The sequence below is a fragment of the Ruditapes philippinarum genome, unplaced genomic scaffold (assembly GCF_026571515.1).
Source record: "Ruditapes philippinarum isolate M1 unplaced genomic scaffold, ASM2657151v2 ctg269_1_1_1_1, whole genome shotgun sequence".
Classification (NCBI taxonomy): Eukaryota; Metazoa; Mollusca; class Bivalvia; order Venerida; family Veneridae; genus Ruditapes; species Ruditapes philippinarum.
Window position 1 is genome coordinate 9,693 of NW_026866443.1, and position 23,494 is coordinate 33,186.

The 23,494-nt window shown below is 30.9% G+C and overlaps 1 long non-coding RNA gene across 1 annotated transcript; it reads left to right on the forward strand.

The window, feature by feature from the left end:
- Positions 1-17,169: 17,169 nt before the first annotated feature.
- On the forward strand, positions 17,170-18,589 carry LOC132732481 (uncharacterized). Its single transcript, XR_009626054.1, has 3 exons — positions 17,170-17,317; positions 18,000-18,143; positions 18,459-18,589. It is a non-coding gene; the product is annotated as an uncharacterized LOC132732481 (long non-coding RNA).
- The last annotated feature ends 4,905 nt before the right edge of the window (positions 18,590-23,494 follow it).

Consider the following 23,494-nt stretch of genomic DNA (forward strand, 5'->3'; position numbering starts at 1 on the left):
TTTTTGCATGCTTTATTGAATATACCTTGTATATAGCAAATAAAAATGTTTTTCATGGTTAACATGATTATAAATAGAGAACATAAAGCATGTTGCTTGGCATTTGCAAAAAATATTTTTTAAAAAAAAGCTTTAAACTGAATTTACTTGAAACTGGTGCCACAATTGACAAATGAAGCAAACGGTAAAATGTACGCCAAAAAATGATAACAATATAAAATATGTTAAGAGGATTTTTAAGTTTTCAGTACTCCAAGTTGATGGAAACCTTACTTTTTAATCATGCCATAGATCAGAAAATGCAAAAAACAACGAAATAGTAACTAAGTTAGGTTTTACACAGACTATTTCCAAGGTTTTACAAGTGTTTGATCAACTGGCTCATATTCTAAAGAAGATCCACCATTCTGTGAAAAATTATATTTCCCCCCGTAGACTGGCACATATCCCAAAGAAATTGATGCAGAAATAAAGCACTAGCATTTAGACACATTTGTCATGATAAAGTTACTTATAGCCCATGTTATCAACTTATAGCTTTACATTTTATGACCTCCCTTATCAATAGCTATGTAATTTAATAAACATTTTAGATTACTAAGAAATACTTTAGTAACTATTAAGTCACTTTACATCTGTTTGCAAATACAAAACGTTTGATATTGACAAAGTCGTATTTAAGATATTACGTGCTTGTTGGACCACTTGTTGGAGACAAAAAAAAACAGAAGTTGTATATGAAGGCCGCGATATTGTGACAGTTTTTTCTAAGTGAAATAAGGTGAACATTAAACATCAGTATCTATCTGCATGTTCATATATTGATCTCAAACACATATTTGATCTAGATGTTAGGACAAGTATATCATACACATACATTTCTCTTTAACCATTTTAATCTATTATTTACTTTGGTATCTAGTCTAGAAAAAATAATTTGGTACACACTTATCATCTCTGATCACTTTGTCAACGCCTATATATTTTGTCATTATGTTGCCGTTTAGTAGACATAAAATACATGTACTTTAATCAACCTAGATGAAGCCACTATGATCTTCATCTATTAGCAAGTTCGAGAAGGTAAATATTGACAAGGCTGTGTGTACTTTGATATACATGTATTCTTAAAAGGGCACAAAAGACAAATAAAAGGACACTATCATGCAACAGAAGTTGTTTACGCGACATGTCAAAATGGTGACAATTTTTAAGGTAAAATAAGATGAACCTTAACCATCAGTATCTTTCTGCATGTTGATTTACGACCTAAACGAACTAAATTTAGTTGAATATTTAATCAATTTCCAATTTCAGTTGGGGTTTAAATTAAGGTACTTTGATATACATATTAAGATTACTTTGGTATGCATATATTTTTTCTGTCAATATAAAGCCATTTAGGTAAGAGAAAATAATCACTTTAAACTTCCCGTAGCTATTTTGTTCGAAGACAAAGGATCGTTAAGACATGTCTTGGCTAAACGAACTAAAGGGCTTGGTACGGTTTGGGTCAATTTTGGCCCATCGGCAAAAAATATTCAAAATTTGATATATCAAAATTTAACTATATTTAAAACAAATGCAGCAAGATTGAGTCAGATATCTGTTTAGACAAAAAAGTTATAATAAATCAAAACAACCTATTAAGAAAATAAAAATACTACAGTTTGACGTCATCAACGTCACGTATTATTTTGAGCGCATCGCTTCGAGTAATTAAAAATATAATGACGCATATGTATTTTCTGATTTTTTTATCGTGTAATGCAAAAGAGTTGGTGATACATTTGATGTACATTTCTACCGTTCAATTACGATACGCAGACATAAATAATTAGTCACTGTGAAGTACATTAAAACAGACGAAAAGGAAGACATATACAACAGCCTTTATTTATATAATTTACTTACCCTATTTATGAAGTGTAGGGCCTATTCAGTTACTGCTATTTTATAAAATACACAATTACTTTAACAAGTTCATAGCTAAATTTTCGGCACTGAACCTTCTTCAGTTTTAAAAGGGCTAACCACCGAAATCTATGTACGAAAACCACCGAAATCTATGTACGAAAAAGGCACATATTCGTAATATTACCGCTATGACAATATTTTTTTATTCAGTGGTTTTATGTTATAACCTATTTAGTAAAGTTCAGAACTTATATGTATGCACATGTTTGACTATCATTATCATTATTACATCATCATTATTATTATTTTTATGATATTGATCTTTCACATAATCTGTAAGATGTATGCCTCGGTTACTTGACCTACCGGAATTGCCCGAATTACCGGAATCCGCGGGGACTTTACTAGAATCGACCTGTAATTTTGTTATTAATGAATTTTTAAAGAATAATTTGGCTTTTTTATAAGATATAAACATTATAAATGATATGTCAAAAGATTTTGTGATTAAAAAATAGATCTAAGATCGGAGAGTTACTGCCATACTGCCGGATTCGTCGAGGGACTGTGATTTGGTTATTTATGCATTTTAATAATATTTGTTTTGCCAGGTTTTTATAAAACTTAAACGTTATAATTGGTCTCCAAAGAAAAAGTGAAAAAAATATCGCTTTTAATTAACATTAACAGTGAAAATATTTAAAATCGGCGGAAACGGATAAACTGCCGGAATCGGCGAATCATTACCAAAATCGGCCTGTAGTTTGCTTATTTATGAATTTTTAACCAATTTTCTTGCATCTTAAATTAAATAGAAAACGATATCAATGATATGTAAAACGATTTTTGTAAATAAAATCACTATTGATTAATAAAACAAGATATTTTAATATCAGCAGGTTACTGCCATACTGTCGGAAGGTTTACCGGAATCAGCCTAAAATTTGGTCTTTTTTGCACTTTTTAACGTTTGTTTTGCTTTTTTATTAAATATAAACATTATCTATCATATTCAAAATAAGAATTTTGCAATTCACTTTTGATAAATAAAACAATCGAGTTACTGTCATACTGCCGAAAAAGTCGAATGATTAACCTATTTTGAATTCCTGCCAAAACGTCATTACATTCACAGACGCTTGGGGGTCAGATCCTGCCCCCCCCCCCCAACGTGATACGTCCCTGTAAACACTCTACCAAAACTATTTTAATATTTAAACACGAATGGGACATCTGCTACAACGATACAATTGGTTTTCAAACATTTTTTACATATCTGAAAAAATTACCTTTTAACCATCAAGTATACTTTATTGAGACTTGATGGTATACGGAATTTTTTCATATATGTAAAAAATGTTTGAAAACCATTTGTATCGTTGTATTAGATGTCCATTCGTGTTTAAATATTAAAATAGTTTTTGGTAGAGTGTTTACAGGGGCGTATCACGTTGGGGGGCAGGATCTGACCCCAAGCGTCTGTGATTACATTAAAAAGGGAGATCACTTGGAAAACCACGTTCGTTGATTAATTAATGTCTATGTACTCGGTATATAGATTTTGTCATGTCTTTAATATTCCACGGGATGCAATACAGCTTGAATTAATTTTATACGAAACAAATAATTTTGAATTTTCCAAAACTTGAATACTGGATAGTTTCGTGTTTCATATGATATTTGTCGGCGATCACCGCGGAGAACCTACTTTTAATATTTTAAGATGACGTTTAAAAACATAATTGAATTAATGAAATGAAATATTAAATAAAAAATAATACGTAGGAAAAGAAGGAAAACACATGTACACACACAAAAAGTCGGCATTGTTTAGTCGAAGTTTTTTGGGTTTTTTTTAGTATCTTTCAAAAACAGATCATCATTATAATACGATGATGCAGATGCTAAAATGTTTATATTCTGTTAAAAAACTAAAATACAAACAGAACATGTAACTAGATTTAGTAAAAGATTTTTTTCTGTTACGGATTTCTTTCTCTTGCAGGGTATATATGCACGATTAATTTAAACTACCGTAGTCATTAAAACTAGTAGTTTGTTTTCATATAAAAATATTTTCAACTTGCTTACATGTAGAATACTGTTTTAATTGAAAAAAGAATAGGAAAAGGCAGTGATCAATCAACATAAACTTTCTTCCGGATAATTTACACTAGTATTTATCTTTCCTGTAAATGGATAATACCACATATTCCATTGTCAGACTTTGAAGGTGTCAAGTGCTGTGTGGCAGCTGTAAAAAAGTTGCCCCGTACTTCACTTCAGTGTTGTTATAATTTTCTGGTCCTTCGGGATCATTGTTGCCAGCACTATTAAGTGTTGAGAATTGAGTACCGCTCAAGCCGGTGCTAGGGGGCGTGAGGGATGTTGCACCTATTCATTATCCTCATGTACAGACTCAATCAAACCGAGTCTGCAATTCTTATGTAATTTTGTTGTGATTAATGCTTCCGAGGGGTCACTTTGTCTCCAGATTTTTGAATATTTAGATTACATATCTAACAACATAAAACATAAAATAGGTTTGAATTCCTTTTCCATTTATGATGTAAGAATACACATGAACACGTAAAAACAGTGCATAAAATTTCTTAGCTTTTTCAATGACATATACCATTGGTGCAACAATATTACTGTAATAAAATGAAAAATTATTTGCATATCAGGTACAAAATTAACTCCGAAAGTTTCTTTATTTTCCCAGGGTTTTGTTTCAAAACAAGTTATGGATCGCGTAAAATATAGGTACAGTTGCCACAAAAAAGCTTTTTGAGGCTATATTCGCTCATAATTTTTCGTTTTTCATATTGTAATTGTAAATTCATATTATTTACCGGTGGGCCACAAAGTTTGAAATTCCTTATTTTACAAGGTAAGTATGCAAAAAACACATACATGCCATAATTTCAAGACTGATTTCTAGGACACTTTAAAAAATGTTTCTAAAATTAACAGAGCAGTATGTTGTAACTTTACAGTAAAGCATGCGCTGTGCTTTGTCACTGTGGTAGCGTAAGGTATTCAGCATACCTATTTTTTTTATACCTGACCAATGTTTCATCTGACAAATTAAAGAAAAAAAAATGTTAAACAGTGGCATAAAGTTTTTGAAGCAAGAGAGACTCGTATGTTAAAAATAATGCACAAAATTTCGACACTTCCAAGATAATTGCAAGCATGCAAACATTTGAAGAACCTGTAAAATTATTTTATTGCAAATGATTAAAACAAAACCGCAACTAATGATCTATATTCAGAATTTTTTGACAAGATTTAATTTCACATCACCCTTCTAAATAAACTTTTGCTGGAGACAAGTGATTGACCCGTGCTAGAGATCATTTGGTGCGCTAAATGTGTCAATCATCATTAAAGGGCGGTTGTATCAAAACTTCAAAAGTCTTTGCGGACGTGCGTACGTGACAAACTTCTAGGTAAATGTAGGCGGAGTCATCTATGCAGACATATGTTGACACACTTGCCCAGCAAACCAATATTTTAATTTTACGAGAAAGGTCACACATATTTATCAATCAGTGGATTAGTGTCAACATTTTTTGTGTATTACTAAATTTAATGTGTGTGGAAAATATATCTGATATAAATGTCTTAGAATAATTAACATGCAAATATTATTGCCTCTCCTACAACCAATATATACTCGATTACGCCCCTTACCAATCCGTCGCCATTTGCCAGTTATGTAAACAGCAGACTGACGGAGTGTAAACTTTGGGTAATTAACAGAAGTGCGCAAGCAGTAACCGCAAAATAGTAGGTGATAATTTAAAGCTAATATATTATGGTAATATAAAATGTAAAAACCTAAGCGGTTAAAAAATGCGTTAACCTGATATTTGTAGAATAACACCAAAACTTTACCCATTTTAGCGAATTTTGTCCGAAATAGAGGACAAATGACGTCATCAACGTTGCCGCGATACAAAGGAACGTCAGTTTTTACTTGCATATATGTTGCTTTGTTAATTGACATGAAATGATTCATTTATATTCAATATTTAATTTCCTTAAAATTTTGGGCCAAAATCGACACAAAACGTACCTAGCCCCTTTAGTTGAATATTTAATCTTTGGTGACAGCATACAATGGAAGACTTTTGTTTCTTGAATGTTTAAAAATTTATGAGTTTCCCGCTTCTGTTTTTCCCCCCTGAGAAATATATTTCTTTATTTTATTTAGCCATTCTAAAAAAGAATAAACACTTTTTCTGTAAAAGATATGAAAACAAGTTCAAGGAGGCATGGACAGTAGCTTGGGGATCTTCCAGTCCCTTATGAACGGGGTTGTCCCAAAACCCCAAATGCAAAATTTTTTTAAATTTTGGCGTTCTTTTAAAGGTTCTGTTTTTCCCTTTTTTTAAATTCAAATATGTGGTATTGCTTTAAAAAAACTAAAAAAGTTTTCAAATTTATTACTGTTGGAAAAAGTATGATTAAAGGAAACAAAAAAATTTCAAAATTTTATACACCCAAATTTTTCGATTTTCAAAAAAAAATTATAAACGGGAGCGATGAAACTTCCCTTTTTGCATTTTTTGAATATATCTTGTATAGCAAATAAAATGTTTTTCATGGTTAACATGATTATAAAAAGAGAACAGAAAGCATGTTGCTTGGCATGTGCAAAAACAATTTTTAAAAAGCTTTAAATTGTAGTCCGAATTCTGTACTGGTGCCACAATTGACACATGGAGTAAACGGTAAGGTGTACGCCAAAAATGATTTTGTCTTCAGTACTCCTAGTTGATGCAAATCTGACTTTTTAATCATGTCATAGATTAGCTAAAGCATGAAAACGAAATAGCAGGTAACTGAAGTTAGCTCTTACACAGACTATTTCCAAGGTTTTACAAAGTGTTTGATAAATTGGTACATATTCTATAGAAGATCCACAATTCTTTGAAAAATTATAGACTGAAATATAGTACTTAGGCTATCTATTTTTCGAATCGAACATTTATTGTCTTGGCAATGATGTCGAAAATAGCATCACGGTCACATGGTATTGCTTCACTGAATATCAAGCAGCTTTGTACATAATTCAGTGCCTTGAACCTACACTTAAACACAATTGTCATGATATAGTTACTTATAGCCCATTTTGACAAATTATCTCTTTACATTTTGTGACCTTCCCTATCAATAGCTATGTAATTTAATAAACATTTTGGCTTACCAAGAAGTACTTTACTTACTATTAAGTCACTTTGATTTACATCTGTTCGCAAGTACAAACAGTTTGATAATGACAAGGTCGTATTTTGAAATATATCATGCTTGTTGGACCACTTGTTGGACACAAAAAAAGGCAACAGAAGTTGTACATGAAGGCCACAATATGATGACAGTTTATTTTAGTGAAATAAGATTAATCTTAAACATCAGTATCTCTCTGCATGCTCATATATTGATCTAAAACACATTTTTGATCTAGATGTTAGGACAAGTTTATCATACACATCCATTACTAGTTAATCATTTTTATCTATTATTTACTTTTTGGTATATAGTCTATAAAAATAATTTGGTACACACTTATCATCTCTGGTCACTTTGTCAACGTCTATATATTTTGTCAATATGTAGAAATAATAATAAAATACATGTACTTTAATCACCTTGAATGAAGCCAATATGATCCTCATCTATTAGCAAGTTCGAGAAGGTAAATATTGACAAGTCTGTGTGTACTTGGATTTATTCTAAATAGGATACAAAGACAACTAGAAGGACACTATCACGCAACAGAAGTTGTTAACGAGATATGCCAATATGCTGACAGATTTCATCTTTTTTTAGGATGTAAAGCTATAACAACTTTAAAACATCTAGTCAAATTTAGTCCATCATAAATAACTGTGGTCAGATAATTTGTTATGGTACGGTCATACTTGTCAGCTACGATGGTGAAAAATCGAAATAACGAAACCGCGATGGTAAAAGGTCGAAGGTACTGAGGTGAAAAAAATATATATATCAATTTTTTTATCATCGTGGTTTCGTTATTTCGTACTTTTGAATCTTCATCATCCTACTTCCGACTTTCCACCATCGAGGTTTTATTGTTTCGACTTTCCATCATCGTGTTTTCGTTGTTTGTGTTATGCGTGTCACGACGTCCTAACGGGACACGGTATTAACGCAACAGAAGTTGTTTATGAAACTTCTCAATATAGTGACAGATTTCAAGGTAAAATTATATTACATTTTAAGTGCATGTTACAATATCGACCTCTTATTAAATGTAGAAACTAGATGCATGAAACGTTTTATTACATAATAACATTAATTAGTTTTAATTACTTTTTCATCTTATTATCAATATTAATCCATATTCAACCACTTTAAATTTAATCTACACCAAGTTACTTTGGTATACTTACATCTATATCTATTCAAGCAAGTTCAAGAAGTTTAATAATTATATTGATCTATCCGAAATATTGGACGCAGAAAACATGATTTACTCTTACGGCAGTGTAAGTTGTTGACGAGCTTCAGCAAAGCAAAATATGTTGTTTATATGATGCACATGTTAACACATCTAACAAAATGTATAATTATAACTTGCATACTTCAAGATGAGTATCGTCTATATGTTATGTAATATGATGTTTATATATCCAAGAATTTTAAAAAATGAGTTGAGGATAAAAATATTATTTATAAATGCGACGAAAGCATAACCTAATGCGAACGTCCATCTAATGTTACAGTTCTTGTGTGTTATCAATTAATTTATGAAAGCCACTTTTTATTTAGGATTACTTTGACCAGAATATGATATTTGCCACAGTAGTTCAACAATTTAGGTAACTCAAACGATCTTTCACTTGCTAGCAATGTTATGTGAAGCAAACACAACACCAAAGTTATTACAGAAAATTAATATTTTAAAGTCTATTAGGAAAGATCATATAGATAACTAAAAACATCTGATTCTAGAATGCCCTGTGCTAAAGTCTTGTAACCTGTAACTGTCTAAGTTAAATAGCTAACTTGTACTTCTTTATAATTCCAATAACCATCATTCTTTTAACTAATTTAAATATCAGAAGAAAAACTTAAATTGAGCATTCATAAGTAAAAGGTACATTCAGAGATGACGATGACTTGACTTAATTCTGATAAAATAGCCTGGCAAGTCTGCGGTGATATTGTCAAGTATACATTCAAAGGGTTAATTAACAAATTTGCTTATAGTTGTTTATGTCTACAAACATTTGTATTTGCATTCCAACCATTATTATCAATACATTATTTTCTTGAGATTGTGTGTTAAAAGTCATAACGACTAGGACACAACAAATAACTTTCAATTATTACATTTTGTTCAAAACATGATGTTTGAAAATGTTAATGAAAAATACCTGAATTCAAATTGCTTTGCAACATTGCTTCAATACAAAAACAACATATTTTCTCGGGCAACGTAATTGTCTTTAAAATGGTTCTCAATGTACGCTGTCTAAGAACGAGACCTTTTTATGTAAACTTCAATTTTTTTAAATTCAGATGCCATTCAAAACCATTTTTTAGAAATAAAAAGTAAATAATTCATTATAGTGTCATCAAAAAAATACAATTCAAATAATCATAATTCAAAATACAAAAGAAAATTCATATACTAGTATTGGGACTATGATACACAAATAACATATATGTAACTATAAAATGTTGAATAACACAAGGTGTATTTTAACTATTACTAAGATGTGTTTATATTCTAAGCAATGGAGAATAATGAACTACTATAAATTTAATCAATCAAACCCCTCTATATCCCCGCAAACAAAAATATTCTTGTAAAAAATCCGAAAGAGCTAAAGCTAAGATATTTTGCATGAAACATGGATGTCTACCATGTTTCTTGAAATAAAACCACAAGGATAAAATTTTGCCCCACCTAAGGGGGATCATTGATTTTCCTTATATGTATATAGTAAACACTTAAAAATCTTCTTGTGACAATCCAAAAGCACTATTATATTTGATATTATATGTGGATAAAAAACTTCTTCTAGTAGATGTTTATCAAGTTTGTTTAAATAAAAGACCTAGGGTCAAAATTGCCCCCGCCCCTGGTGGTCATTGATTTTCCGGTCATATACATGTATATAGTAAAAACGTAAAAAATCTTTTTGTGAAAATGCAAAAAAAACTAGAGAGATATTTGGCATACAATTAGAAAACAACAACATCGAAACAATTTCTAAACCGCTTGTTCAATTTTGATATAATATTTGACAACGTACAAAAATAAATAAATAATAATTCTAACACTATCGGATTTTTTTCTATATAAACAAAGAAGGTCCGAAGCGTGCATTATTCTACAACAATGCACTCGCCGTTCTTATTACCTCCCTGTGTATTTTCACATTGAGGGCGCCATTTTGTTTAAAAAATCTGATAAATAAAAACATTTTTTGTCGAATTTTGTTGTGAAAGCTATCTAGAATGAAAGAAAACGGTCTAACTAAGAAAATGAATCCGAACACCAATATCTTTAATTCAGTCGTTAACGCTGTACAGACGTTTAAAGTGTTGTTTACGTGACGTCACAATGTAGCGCCAAACAGCACGTGCAAAACAATCAAATCAAGTACGCTATTTTAGTGTCGCAAACGAGTTAAGTTTTACATTTATTTCACATATAATGATTTGTATTTCCCTTGAAAAATTAAAGAGTGAAATAAAGTAAACAAACAAAGATTTATCAACGTTATCAAAATGCCTTATTCTCTAAAGTTTCTACACATTGTAGATTTAACGACATTTTTTTTTTCAACCCACTGGAACAGCCTTTAAAGAACGTTTCTATTGGAAACTCTGAGGCCAAAACAAATTTAACCACCAAACATAAAGTCCAACTTTATAATAATAATTATATTTTTTCTTGACGTGTTAGAATGGAAATAGATATTAATTCTTCGTGCATTATTGTATAATAATGCACGTTTTTCGTTCAAATGCTTTGTAATTAATCACTCAGGCCTATCGGCCTTCGTGATTATATTACTACGCATTTGAACTCAAACCGTGCATTATTCTACAACAATGCACTCAGAATTGATATCTATTTCCTAAATAAAATGCTTCTTAAAATAGCAAAATAATATTTTGTTCCCTGTTTAAGTACATTAAATAACATAGACATTCTATGTTACAACACTTTTTTTGGTGATCAACCATATGATAATGGAACCAATATAATCTTTCTGTAAGATATTTCATAAGATATAGATTTATACCCTTTAATAAGAGTCAAATTATTGTTTTTTAGTTACAGTCTTTTACATTTTAAAGAATATTACGAATAAGCGTGCCAATGCGCTCATTTAAAAGACTGGGCCAAATTATGGAAAAAGTAGGCAATCTAATAATTTCGATGTCCGTCGTATGCAATTGCAGATTTGAGCTATCTTCAAATTATATTGTAAAACTCACATATACTTTAAGTTGGTAAATATGATGTGACAGTTGGTACATTGTTTTATAATTTTCCGGAGCATTATTATTGTCTTTTAATTGGTTTATGATTATGAAATATGCAATATGCACATGCACTGTCCTTGAACAAGACATTATATTTATATATTATTTGTACTATGCCTCAGATGTCACTCAAATTTAATTGTCAGAAATTGGTATAAATACAGCAACTTTTGAGATATATTCATTACAGAAGAGAAATCTTCTAAATAACTACAAAAATGGGCTGCAAACTTGTATGTGTGATTCTCGGAATATGCTTAATAGCAACTGTCTTCGAGTTGGAAGCGGGTGAGTTGTTTATTTGGTAATTATTTTAATACAATCATGATTAAATCACAACAATTTTCATTAATAATGTCATTTAATGATTGATTAAATGTTTAATCATTTTGATTCATTAAATTGTCTAAAGATGCATGAAAATTAAAGCTTTATTTCGTTTCACAATTCAAATGTTAATCCAAGTGATTGTATTTTGGCAAGTCATATTCTTATTTGTACAAAAATTAAACATTTAAAATTCGTCCTGGCTTATCTGCCAGCAACCTAATTTTAAAACATTTGCACGTTTGATTTATATTTGAGGAAAAAGAAGGATCTCTTTAGTTTACAAATAAAAATTTAAGAGTACATAAAAGTTGGTTGTATTTATAATATTTCGGGTGTCGAAATACATATTTAAATTGGCTTTAAAGTCAGATTAATTATCTATATATTTTATAATTAAACCTTTAAACTGTTTCATCATGTAGTTGTGTATTTGCATATTCAGCATCTTTGAAGATTACTTAATGACCATTGCTGAAATTCCACACTGATTATTTTACATTCTTAGCTTCCTTAGAGAAAGCCAAGCCCAGCCATCCTGCCTTAGCACAAAAGGAGAAAGCCAAAGCCCAAGAGAAAGCTTCCTCTGCTGCTGCGCCATGAGCTTCCGAGATTGAAAGCATCTCAACAATGAATGAAACCCTCTCAACAGGGAATGAAACACTCAGCTCCATCAATGTAGCCTTCCCAACAGGAAATGAAACACTCTCGACAGGGAATAAAACCATCTCGAAATAAGACGAACATGAACGACAGAAAGAATAACAAAGTAATCATTTGTTGTGTGCTTTTATTTGAAACATTATTCATTCCGTTTATCCTTTAACGTTTATTATGTTCTAAAATAGTAGAATAATGTCTGAATGTGTTCGCCCGTTAAGGAAAATGATTCCTATTGACATATGTAAACTGTTCTGTTTCGTTTCTAAAATAAAAAAAGAAACTGCTAAGATTAAGTTTTTATATACCTCATACATGACAGTAATGTTCTTTTATATACAATGGCGTTGATTAATCTTAGTATTTTCAGTTGTGTTTTTATAGTTTCATATCAGAAATTACTTTCAATTCTTTTGCTGTTTCAGACAGACAAATCGAATGAAAAAGAAACAGAATGCGTATTGTAAATGAAAAATGGACAATAGCTTTGCTTGAAAATCATATGCTGAGTTAAATAAACAATTATATCCGCAATTATTATGTCTTATTCTTATTTTATTTGAAAAACATTCTTATAAATACAGTAGAATCCCTACTTAAGACCATCCCGGAATTAGGGAAGACAATTTCTAAAGAACGGACTATTCTAATCTTTATTTCAATGGCCACATGATCAAGAATTAAGAACACCCCGCTTACCACTTTCAAGACCACCATATTCAGTCCCAGTTCTTTTTTTCAATATTTTCAAAATTGATCATAATAATTTTTTATTTGAAATGTGAAATAAGTACATCAGATAATAATTAATATTGAAATCAAACCCAAGGGAATTTAATATTAAATTTCAACGAGAATATGTTGTCCTCACATCAGTTTAAATATTATAATATACTTTAATTTTGTATTTGCCTGTTTAAATACAAGCAATGATAAGAATATCCACAAATGAGACCACCCGCCATAAATACCCCTTTGATCCAGCCCGGTGGTGGTCTTTATTGAGGGTTTTTACTTAAGAAAACTAATTTTCACAACAGTTGTCAGTACAATTATAGTAAGACCACATTACCAAACAACAACAAGTTTTTAAATATTTGAATCACATGATAAAGCAGAATAATCCAAACGGTAAAAAGCCAGCTAGCATGTAAAATGATATAATCTTTCAAGGTTCTTCACTGGGTTTTTTTAAAACCACCAGTTTACAAAACATATGCTTGGCAGATTGTCGTCTGCTATAAATTGTTTAATTGCATAAAATGTTCTCTCGCAGTAAAAGAGGGTTTTCTGTCAAATAGCTTAGTACCCGACAAGATGCTGTGGTGATCAGCTTCCTTTCTGGTAGCAAGTTGTTTAGAAAAGCTATCGAATTGGGAGGAACACCAATTTTGGCACCGAAGGCACATATAATACAATGGGACTGTTCAGATACAGACAAAAATTTGTATGACGGGCACCTTTTGATAATGTGTACCACTTTTGTTGTCATTATGCCATAGCATTAAGTAGGAATGTCAGCGATCTGTCGTTATGTCTTTGTAACATTGCTATAAATGTTATGGTGTATTTCTCTTTTAAATTGCCAATCCATCATTTGTCTTTACTTTTCGTTTAAATGTAAATTAAAAGTACACAATCTGTTACAAAATTTGATTCTTGATACACTAGCAAAATTGCAAATGATTAACGATTCTTAATTATCATTACCTACAAGATTATTTTCTTCACAGACTAGTATACAACATTTAAAACAACAAAAGTTTGTTAAATCGTTTTTTATTTTGGGAGTATGCGTAATTGCAAGTGTATTTAAGATGAAGCACATTATGTCTTTGTCGATATATTTTATCTCGACGCGGCAAAGACTACTCAGATTATGTAGTAGTATATGTAGTATAATATGAAGGGTATGTAGGTCACTTTAAAACTCAATTACTAATTAAGTTAACAAGTTGCATAGAGTACCCTTTCGCTAACTACTAGGCTGGTATACCCGTCCCACTAACAGTACAATTTATTTGCTTATCGAGATAACAAAATTTTGTTTCGCATTTTGATAATAGTCATGGCTTTAAGTTGTTGTCTATACATTTATGTTAAAGTGAGGTAATGCTAGACACGCCAGAATGGCGTTTGTCAATAAAACATGTATGGGTAACATATGGCCACTACCTTTGTACATGTATATTGAAGTGACATAAGTTAACGAGACTTTTCAGTACATTACAAGTTTCCTAGAATAATTAAAAGATATTCGAACGTATGTTCACAAACATAAAACAACCATATTTATATTATGTTATAAGTATATTGCTTTGCAAAGTGTTACTCAACAGATAAGGTATTAAAACCATAGATTCACATATAAATTTACAAAATGTACTTTTGATTTTAATCTATACACATGAAAACATATATCTAAACATATTGTATGATGTCCTGTGAAGTCAAAACAACTTCTTCTCGCTTCTTAACGCTATTATTCACGCTATTTTTATTATTAAGTAACTGATTTGGCCCCATCAAAATACTAAAACAAATTGTACAAGGTTAATACCTATTTATTCACTTTGATTTACATCTGTTTGCAAGTACAAGAAGTTTAATAATGACAAGGCTCTATTTTAAGATATTAAATGATTGTTGGACAACTTGTTGGACACAAAAAGACATCAATGTCTCAATATGATGACAGTTTTCAAAGTGAAATAAGGTGAACTTTAAAACATCAGTAAATTTGTGCATGTTCATGTATTGATCTAAAACACAGGTTTAATATAGATGTTAATTAATACAATTTTATCATGCATATCCATTTCTATTTAATCATTTTTATCTATTATTTACTTTTTGGTATCTAGTCTAGAAAAAATAATTTGGTACACACTTATCATCTCTGATCACTTTGTCAACGCCTATATATTTTGTCATTATGTTGCCGTTTAGTAGACATAAAATACATGTACTTTAATCAACCTAAATGAAGCCACTATGATCTTCATCTATTAGCAAGTTCGAGAAGGTAAATATTGACAAGGCTGTGTGTACTTTGATATACATGTATTCTTAAAAGGGCACAAAGACAAATAAAAGGACACTATCATGCAACAGAAGTTGTTTACGCGACATGTCAAAATGGTGACAATTTTCAAGGTAAAATAAGATGAACCTTAAACATCAGTATCTTTCTGCATGTTGATTTACGACCTAAACGAACTAAATTTAGATGAATATTTAATCACTTTCAGTTGGGGTTTAAATTAAGCTACATTGATATACATATTAAAATTACTTTGGTATGCATATATATTTCTGTCAATATAAAGCCATTTTCCCGTAGCTATTGTGTTCGAAGACAAATCATCGTTAAGACATGTCTTGCTTCTCTTATTTTACAAAAGTTCAGGTCGTGTTATAGAATCCATAAGGTACATATCTATTTTTAGGATGTAAAGCCATAACAACTTTAAAACATCTAATCAAATCTGGTATTGGTACCACATAAATAACTTCGGTCAGATATTTTTTTGTTATGGTACAGCAATACGACGAAATAACGAAACTGCAATGGTAAAAGGTCGAAAGTACTTTGTTGAAAACACGAAATTATTTCGTTATTCCGTATTTTTGACTTTTTGAACTTAAGATTTAATCAATCAAACCCCTCTATAGCCCCGCAAAAAATCTTCTTGTAAAAAAACTCGAAAGAGCTAAAGCTAAGATATTTGGCATGAAACATGGATGTCAACCATTTTTCTTGAAATAAAACCCCTAGGTTCAAAATTGGCCCGCCCAAGGGGGTCATTGATTTTCCTTATATGTATATAGAAAACACTTAAAAAATTTCTTGTGACAATCCAAAGGCACTAATATATTTAATATTTGGCATGAAACACCTTCTAGTGGATGTTTATCAAGTTTGTTTAAATAAAAGCCCTAGGGCCAAAATTGTCCCCGCCCCAGGTGGTCATTGGTTTTCCGATCATATACATGTATATTGTAAAAACTTAAAAAATCTTTTCGTGAAAATACAAAAGAACTAGAGAGATGTTTTGCATAAAATTAGAAAACAACAACATCTGAACAACACCTAAACCACTGATTCAATTTTAAAATTATTTTTCACAAAAACTTCCTTTGTGATAACGTACAAAAATAAAATAAGACCCTTCTTAAAATATCAAAATAATTTTTTGTTCCGGAACATTTTATTCTGTTTAAGTACATTATTCATGTGTATTAGATAACATAGACATTATATGTAACAACACTTTTTGGGTAATTAACAATATAGTAAGGGAAACAATATGAATTTTCTGTAAAAATATTTCATAAGATATAGATGTATACCCTTTAACAAGAGTCAAATTAGTCCATTGTAGTTTCAGTCTTTTACATTTTAAAGAACATTACGAATAATCGCGCCAATGCGCTCATTTAAAAGACAGAGAGTCAAATTATGGAAAAAAAATTCGATGTCCTTCGTATGCAATTGCAGATTTGAGCTATCTTTAAGTTATAAATTAAAACACATATGTACTTTAAGCTGGTGATTATGATGTGACAGTTGGTACATTGTTTCATAACTTTCCGGATCATTGTTATTGTCTTTTAATTGGTTTATGATGATGAAATATGCAATATGCACATGCACTGTCCTAGAACAAGACATCGTATTTTTATATTATTTGTACTTTGCTTCAGATGTCACTCAAATTTAATTGTCCGAAACTTGTATAAATACAGCGACTTTTAAGATATATTTATTACAGAAGAGTTGTCTTCTAAATAACTACAACAATGGGCTGCAAACTTGTATGTGTGATTCTAGGAATATGCTTCATGGCAACTGTCTTCGAGTTGGAAGCGGGTGAGTTGTTTATTTGGTATTTATTTTAATACAATCATGTTTAAATCACAACAATTTTCAATAATAATGTCATTTATTGATTGATTTAATGTTTCATTAAACGATTTGAAGATGCTTGAGAATTAAAGTTTTATTTCGTTTGACAATTCAAATGTTAATCCGAGGGAATGTATTCTGGCAAGTCATATTCTTATTTGAACAAAAACAAAACATTTAAAACTCGTCCTGGTTTATATGCCAGCAACTGAAAACATTTGCACTTTTGCTTTATATTGAGTAAAAATGGAACTCTTTAGTTTATAAATAAAATTATCAAGAGTGATAAAATTTGATTGTATTAACTGTATTGGGGGTGTCGAAATAAAGATTTTATTCGGCTTTGAAGTCGGATTAATTATCTATACTATTTTTGTAACTTATTCTTTTAACTGTTTGATCAAGCCGTTGTGTATTTGGATATTCAACATCTTTGTAGAATAGTTAAAATGTGAATTTGCAAACTTTTAAGACTGTACACTAACGCTTTGTAGTTTATAACTCTGTCTTCTCTTAACATGAGTTTCTCTGGAGATAAATGTTAATCATTCCGTTATAAAGGTATCATTTAATTAACATATCTCTCTTGCACTCAAATATTAAGAACATTGCTGAAAATTCACTCTGAATATTTTTTTATTCTAAGCTTCCATAGAAGAAGCCAAGCCCAAAGAACCTGCCCCAGAGGAACTTGCTCCTGCTATTTCTCCTGCTATTGCTCCTGCTCCAGCACATGCTCCCAGGATATCTCAAAAAGAGGAGGAACATGAACGACAGAGAATATAACAAAGTAATCATTTGTCATATGCTTTTATTAGAAACATTTTTCATTCTGTTTATCATTTACCGTTTATTATATTCTCAAATAGTAGATAATGTCTAAAGGTGTTCGCCCGTTAAGGAAAATGGTTCTTATTGACATAATTATGTAAACTGTTCTGTTTCGTTTCAAAAGTAAAAGTTGATTCAGTTTTTTTATAACTTATACACTACAGTAATGTTCTTTTAGATCCAATGGCGTTGATTTATGTCTAATCTCAGTATTTTCAGGTGTAATTTTATAGTTTCATTTCAGAAATAACTTTTGATTCTTTTGCTGTTTCAGACAGACGAAGTGCATGAAAAAAATGGAAGGCGTATTGCAAATGAGAAATGGACAATAGCTTTGCTTGAGAAATTTTATACTAAGTTAAAATAAACAATTATATGAGCAAATATTATGTCTTATTCATATTTGATTTAAAACACATGTTTCTTATGAATACAGTAGAATCCCTTTTTAAGACCATCCCGTTATGAAGACCATATTTAAAGAACGGACTATTTTGATCTTTATTTAAATGGTCACATGATCAAGAATCAAGACTACCCCGCTATGAAGACCATATTTAAAGAACGGACTACCTCGATCTTTATTTCAATGGTCACATGATGAAGAATTAAGACTACTACGCTTATCTACTACCAAGACCGCCAGTGTCCCAGTTCTTTCAATATTTTCAAATTTGAGCAAACTACAAATGTTTCTGAACATTTCAATACTCAAGGACATACTATCCAGAATTTCTCTTTTATGTCTCTTGATAAAGTAAGACATCCTTGGAAAAGTCAAAAGGCAACGGGCACACAGTAGACCGAAATCGAAACTGGGGTCAAAACAAATGGATATAGATGCGTTGAAATGAAGAACAGAAGCATATCTTTATATGTCGTAAAAGCAGACTAAAGAAAAGAGATAAAACTGTATCGGTTATATGATAGTATAATTATATCTCTAAGCTCCCTGTAAATTTCAATAAAATTCAAAGATAAAGCAGTCATATGAATCTGCTCGAGTGTCAAAATAAACAAACCAATATGAGAAAGTCATGAATGATAATTGAAATATGATGTTTAAATGAAAAAGTTCAGTTGTCATCATTATTTCGCATTTTTGGTCCTTTATGATTCACTTCACAATCTTTGTATGTAGATGCATTTTAGCCAACAAAAGATAGGTCCGACTTATAGAATTTTTGCCTCCCTTTCCAAATATGGCAGCCATTTTCTCGAATTTTTACAATTTTTACCTCGCTTGTCAAAAGTGATAGCCATTTTGGGGGTCAATATTCTGTATAATATATTTGACAAACTATTGAAAAAATGAACAGCTGTCAAATTATTTTGTACTATGCAGCAAAATATAAGTATAGCATCAATTTGTAAAAGATGTTTAGTAGTTGTCATGAAGATGATAGAATTATGAGAGTTTAATATCTTAAGCACATGCTATAATGGAAATTATCCCAAAAATGGAGGCCAGGGGAGGTCATAATAGCTATGTTTGAAGCATCTATAAACCATTTTGGTAATTATCCAACATCTAACCTGATGTATTTATATCTGTATCTTATGATGTCCCGTTGATGAAGAGTTCAAGATGTTACCTAAATCTGCGTTTAAGCAACATGTAACTGGTGAAGCTGTTGTAATGAAATCAAACTTGTGCGTGAAGCATTGATCATGTTACCATGACAATGAGCGTTTTGAAAATATTACTGTTACCAGCTCTTTGTCCCCTATCGGTTTAACCGGAGGGGACTTAAGGTTTACCCTCTGTAGTATGTTTGTTCCAAAAAGCTTGATCCCATGATTATGCAAAAAGTGCTGAACATATTTTTATGAAACATGCGATATGGGTAGACGGCAATCTAGAGATTATGCACGTCTGTTTTTGTTTTCTTCCTAGTTTGAAACATTTGATTGTTATGAAAACAAATAGACTTACAATATGGTAATTATAATACAAAAACTGGATCCCGTTATAACGCACAAAGTACTAAAAATATTTTTATGAAACTTAAAACATGAGAGATGGCAGTCTGTAGATTATACAGATTATTTTCTTTGTTCCTATGTTGAAAAGCTTGGCTTGCTATGGCAACATGTAGACTTAAAGTATGGCAAATATAATAACAAAATTTGTGATACCACAAAAGGTACTGACAATTTTTTATGAAACTTGAAATATTGATAGATGACAGTATGTAGATTATGCACACCATTTCAATTTGTATTGAAGAGGTGTTTGAAAAATCTTGGTGTCTTATAAAGATTAATTTATTAGATATGCAGTAAATCAACAGTAATAACACAATGAATTTTGTATAGTGTGCTGACGGAAACAAAGTCTTACCATTCACGTAAAAAGGGGTCCCCTAGGGTGTAAAATCATCTTAATCAAAGAGTGTCAGTGTGTTAAAAAGCTGAATCTATCATACTAAGATATACATTGGTTCAGGTTATTTACCTAGTATATGTGTGATTATATATATAAGTAACTAAAATAATTATCTTTGGTACAGCATACAAATGGAAGACTTCATTCTTGAATGTTAACGTTCATGAGTTCTCCGACTTTTTTCCCGCACTGAGAGCACATATATTTCTCATTGATCTCAGCCATTCTAAAAAAGAATAAAACACATTTACTGTAAAAGATATGAAGACAAGGTTCAAGGAGGCATGGACAGTAGCTTGTATCTTCCAGTACCGTTCATGAACAGGCTTAGTCAAACCGAGCCTGCAACATTTTCAAATTTGGCGTTCATTCAGGATTCTGTTTTTATCTCTATTTTGAAGTTCACTAGTGGTATTGCTTAATAAAACTAAAAGAGTTTTCACGATCATTACTTTGAAAGAGCAAATAAATTTCTATACATACACCAATTTTACGATTTTCAAAATAACTTATAGCGCAGCGAGTGAAAATCATTTTTGCATGCTTTATTGAATATATCTTGTATAGCAAATAAAAATGTTTTTCATGGTTAACATGATTATAAAAAGAGAACAGGAAGCATGTTGCTTGGCATTTTCAAAAACAATTTTTAAAAAGCTTTGAATTGTAGTCCGAATTTTTCGACTTGCTACTGGTGCCACAATTGACACATGGAGTAAACAGTAAGGTGTACGCCAAAAATGATAACAATATGAAATATGTAAGAAGGATTTTGTCTTCAGTACTCCCAGTTGATGCAAATCTGACTTTTTAAGCATGTCTGAGCTAAAGCATGAACTAAAGCATGAAAACAAAGTAGCAGAAAACTAACGTTAGCTCTTACATAGACTATTTCCAAGGTTTAACAAAGTGTTTGATAAACTGGTACATATTCTATAGGAGATCCACCATTCTTTGAAAAATTATATTTTCTCCCGTAGACAGGCGCACATCCCAAAGATATTGATGCAGAAATAAAGTACTTAGGCTATCTATTTTTCGAAGCGAGCATTTATTGTCTTGGCAATGATGTCGAAAATAGCGTCACGGTCACATGGTATTGCTTCACTGAATATCAAGCAGCTTTGTACATAATTCAGTGCCTTGAACCTATATAGTTATAGTGATATGGTTACTTATAGCCCATGTTATCAACTTATCTCTTTACATTTTATGACCTCCCCTATCAATAGCTATGTAATTTAATAAACATTTTAGCTTACTAAGAAATACTTTAGTAACTATTAAGTCACTTTACATCTGTTTGCAAATACAAAACGTTTGATATTGACAAAGTCGTATTTAAGATATTACGTGCTTGTTGGACCACTTGTTGGAGACAAAAAAGAAACAGAAGTTGTATATGAAGGCCGCGATATTGTGACAGTTTTTTCTAAGTGAAATAAGGTGAACATTAAACATCAGTATCTATCTGCATGTTCATATATTGATCTCAAACACATATTTGATCTAGATGTTAGGACAAGTATATCATACACATACATTTCTCTTTAACCATTTTAATCTATTATTTACTTTTGGTATCTAGTCTAGAAAAAATAATTTGGTACACACTTATCATCTCTGGACACTTTGTCAACGTCTATATATTTTGTCATTATGTTGTAGAAATAATAATAAAATACATGTAATTTAATCATCTTAAATGAAGCCACTATGAACTTCATCTATTAGCAAGTTCGAGAAGGTAAATATTGACAAGGCTGTTTGTACTTTTATTTATTCTAAATAGGATACAAAGACAACTAGAAGGACACTATCACGCAACAGAAGTTGTTTACGAGATATGCCAATATGCTGACAGATTTCATCTTTTTTTAGGATGTAAAGCTATAACAACTTTAAAACATCTAGTCAAATTTAGTCCATCATAAATAACTGTGGTCAGATAATTTTGTTATGGTACGGTCATACTTGTCAGCTGCGATGGTGAAAATCGAAATAACGAAACCTCGATGGTAAAAGGTCGAAGGTACTGAGGTGAAAACAAAAAAAAAATTATTTTTTTATCATCGTGGTTTCGTTATTCCGTACTTTTGACTTTTCATCATCCTACCTCCGACTTTTCACCATCGAGGTTTTATTGTTTCGACTTTCCACCATCGTGTTCTCGTTGTTTAGAGTTATGCGTGTCATGACGCTCTAACGGGACACCGTTATAACGCAACAGAAGTTGTTTATGAAACTTCTCAATATAGTGACAGATTTAAAGGTAAAATAATATTACATTATCAGTGCATGTTATAATATCGACCTCTTATTAAATGTTAAACTGGATGCATAAAACGTTTTATTACATAATAACATAAATTAGTTATAACTACTTTTTCATCTTATTATCAATATTTATCCATATTCAACCACTTAAAACTTAATCTACACCAAGTTACTTTGGTAAACTTAACATGTACATGTATATCTATATCTATTCAAGCAAGTCTAAGAAGTTCAATAATTATATTGATCTATCCCAAATATTGGACGCAGAAAACATGATTTACTCGTTAAGGCAACTTAAGTTGTTTACGAGCTTCATGCTGTCTGTTTGCAAAACAAAATATGTTGTTTATATTTTGCACATGTTAACACATCGAACAAAAGGTATAACTATAACTTGCATGCTTCAGGATGAGTATCGTCTATATGTTATGTAATATGATGTATATCAAAGAATGTTTAAAAACTGAGTTGAGGATAAAGATATTAATTATAAATGCAACGAAAGCATAACCTAATGTTACAGTTCTTGTGTGTTATCAATTTATTTATGAAAGCCACTTTTTAGGATAACTTTGACCAGAATATATTTTCAGCAGTAGTTGAACAATTTATATACCTCAAGCGATCTTTCACTTGCTAGC